This window comes from Arachis ipaensis, chromosome B02 (assembly GCF_000816755.2).
Source record: "Arachis ipaensis cultivar K30076 chromosome B02, Araip1.1, whole genome shotgun sequence".
Lineage (NCBI taxonomy): Eukaryota > Viridiplantae > Streptophyta > Magnoliopsida > Fabales > Fabaceae > Arachis > Arachis ipaensis.
In genome coordinates, this window is record NC_029786.2 from 23,146,904 (window position 1) to 23,150,697 (window position 3,794).

The following is a 3,794-nucleotide window of genomic DNA, read 5'->3' on the forward strand; positions in this document are numbered from 1 at the left end:
AAGCTCTCACCTAATATACATATATTCTATATACTTTTAAATTCATGCCTAGCTACCCATAATTCCCACTTTTGCATTACATACTCATGAATCAATTTTTTCTTTAATTTTATCACATATGCATTGATCTTTTATTAACTTAACATTGGGATAATTTTGTCCCCTTATTTATTTATTTATTTATATTATATATTTTTTTTCTTTTTTCTTTTTCTCTCTCTTTTTTTATTTTATTTATTTATTTTTTTAGAGAGACATAAAAACTAGAATAACATATCAATGCATATGGAATTTTTAATTTTCTGTTTTACATGAGTAGGTACCCAAATTTTCCAATATTCAAAATTAGAAACATGATACATTCCCTTATTAACCCAAGTTTCCACAGTTTCTCCACACTTAATTAACACACTATCTTAAGCTAACTAAAGATTCAATTGGGATAATTAATTTGTTTTCTGCTTAAGGCTAGTGATGTGGTAGAATATAGAACAAATGGGGATTGAAAGGCTCAAAGTGGCTGACGAGGGTGATTTAAAGGGTAGGCTTATTTGGGATAAGTGAGCTAAAATCAAACAATGGCATCAATCATATGCAAGCATGTAAATACACTAAATAATAGACATATAGGTTGGAACAAAATATAGATTACAATCATAGAGAAGGAAACACACAGGAATAAAAATTTATGGTTAAATAATGTAACCATGTAAATAAGCTCAAAATCTCACAGGTTGTGTGTTCTTTGGCTCAAAAACCATGTTCCAAATACAACTTCAAACAAATTTAACACAAAAATTTTTCAAATTAGTGAAATGCTATAAAATTTCTTGAAAAAGAAAATATTACTTCAACCAAGTAGTAACTAAATGCACAAAAATCAAACAAACATGCAAATGCAACAACTAACCTAAAAAGAAAATTTAAATATTGGTGTTGAGACAAGAAAGTACTAACCCATGGAGATCGGTATCGACCTCCCCACACTTAAAGATTGCACCGTCCTCGGTGCATGCTGAGATTTGCAGGTGGACGGGTTGTTTCAACTGTTGCTTTTCTCGAAGGATTGTGCAGATGGACTTGTCTGTCTCCCCATGTAAACGTCTTCCGCTTCCCTTCCGAGTGGCAAGCAATCTGAATTCTCACTAAAGCGGCCAAACAACTTCCTAGACCCATTCAGTTGAGCTCTACACCAACCTTTGCGTCTAAACTTAAAGCTTCCAACCATAATGAACTTTGCAGGACAGTTCTTACCACTAACCATCTTCCTCTTACTCTTAATGCCACAAAGAGTTCTAAGTTGACCATCCGTCTCTAGTAGCCCATATTCAAGTGGAATTAGAAAGCTAAGGGATATGAATTTTACCCACTTGAATGTTGTGAAGGATGATGGCAACTTAGGACATCGATCCACTGTTTTCTTGATACGATCCTTTGCCTCTTGATGCACTCGGCTTTCATACATAGGATCATAGTGCTCTTGGATTGATGGATATGGAGATGGTGAATATTGAAGTGGTGGTTCTTGTGAGTAATTGGGTTGGAATTGAGGTGGTTCTATATATGGTTCATATGGCTCATAAGGTGGTTGGTATGGTGGTTGAGGGTTAGGGTCATATGGAGGTGAATGGCAGAAAGGGGATTGTGAGTTTGGTGGTCCAAAGTTATGTTGAGGAGGGGGTTCATAGGTGTATGGTGGTGGTTGTTGATAATCAAAAGATTGCTCACCATAGCCATTGCCTTGATATGCATCACAGAATGGTTGTTGATAGTCCATTGGAGGTGGTTGTTGCCATGAGGGTTGATCAAATCCTTGTGGCTCCTCCCAGCTTTGATTCTTCCAACCTTGATGCCTGTTCTCATTATAGTTTCCATTCCTAACAACAACATTGGAATCAAACTTGAAGCGAGAGTGGTGAGAACTCATAGTTAGTTAATAAAAATTTAAAAACAAAAATAAAAGCAAATTTGAAATTCAAATTTTTGAATTTGAAAATTAAAATTTGAATTTTGAATTTTTAAAATTGAAATTTGAAGATTAAAATTGAATTTTTTTTTAAATTTGAATTTTAAATTTTGAAAATTGAATTTTTTTAAAATTGAAAATTGAAAATTGATTTTTTTTTTTTTAAATATTTACAATAACCAATAATAAGGCACACGTTTGCAATTTCCCGGCAACGGCGCCATTTATATAAATAAAGGAAAGCAATCATAATTCTGAAATACCTCAAAATATATTAAATAGAAAATCAATCTAAACATAAAGAGTCATAAACAAAATTGAGAAAATAAATAAAAGGACATTGAACCTAGGATTGAGAGTCACTCCTAAAACTAAGAGAAGTCATAAATCCTAATCCTAAGAGAGAGGAGAGAACCTCTCTCTCTAAAAACTACATCTACTCCTAAAATTGTGAATATGAAAGCCTGTTTATGAATGGATGCATTCTCTCACTTTATAGCCTCTAATCTATGTTTTCTGGGCCGCAAACTGGGTCAGAAACAGCCTAGAAATCGCTGGAGAAGAATTCAAACACGCTGATTTCCGTCACTGCGACGCGGCCGCAGGGAGCACGCGGTCGCGTTGGCTAGCATCAGGGAAACTATGGCATATTATATATCAAATCTAAGTCCTGGACATTATCTTTCCAACGCAACTAGAACCGCGTCGTTTGGACCTCTATAGCTAAAGTTATAGCCGTTTGAGTGCGATGAGGTCAGGCTGGACAGCTTAACAATTTCTCCAGCTTCTTGTATTCCTTCCACTTTTGCATGCTTCCTTTCCATCCTCTGAACCATTCCTGTCCTGTAATCTCTGAAATCACTTAACACACATATCAAGGTATCTAATGGTAATGAGAGAGGATTAATATTAGTAATTTAAAGGCCAGAGAAGCATGTTTTCAATCAAAGCACATAATCAGGAAGGCAAATGTAAAACCATGCAAATAGTATGAATAAGTGGGTAAAGAGTTGATAAAATCCACTCAATTGAGCACAAGATAAACCATAAAATAGTGGTTTATCACCCTCTAAATAAATACATATATATATATATATATATATATATAATAATAAAGTTTTAATTTTTATCTTTCTTGTCCTTTTATCATTTTCGAATTCTTTTGCATTAATATTTGTTTTTTCTCCTCCATACGTTTTTTTTATGTCCCCCTTTTTCAGTTTTTCTTTGCTTGAGGACAAGCAAACTTTTATGTTTGGTGTTGTAGAGCGCACTCTACGTTTACCTTATCATTAGTGACACCAAAGGGAGGTGGATCATCTTCATGGAGGAGGACAACCTGAGGAATGAAATGGTCACCAGAATAACTGAGGTGGTTGAGTTCCTTTCATTCTATTTTCTTCCGTTCTTATTATGTTATATTCCTGTTTTCTACTGTTTTGTTTGAATGTCTGCATGATTTCTAGTAATTTTAACTCCTAGGTTCTAGTTTAATTCTATTATTTTTCATTCTGCTATTTTCTTTTAGTTTTAAAAAAGTTTTAAGTGAAGAGATGTCTCATGTACCTCTCACTGAGCTTGAATCTAAAAAAAAAAAAAAGAAGTGATGTACTGCATGAGAAATTGAGTCTATGCTTAAGAGTAGTCTTATTTATTTAAATATGGTGGTATTATTAATAAACCCCAATTTGTGGTTTATTTTATGCTTAATTTAGGGAATTTTATCAACTTTTTTCACATTTATTCACTGAAATGGCATGGTTTCATGACTTTCTCCTAATTTGTGCTTAAGAGTGAAAACATGCTTTTTAAGCCTTTAATTTTCTAA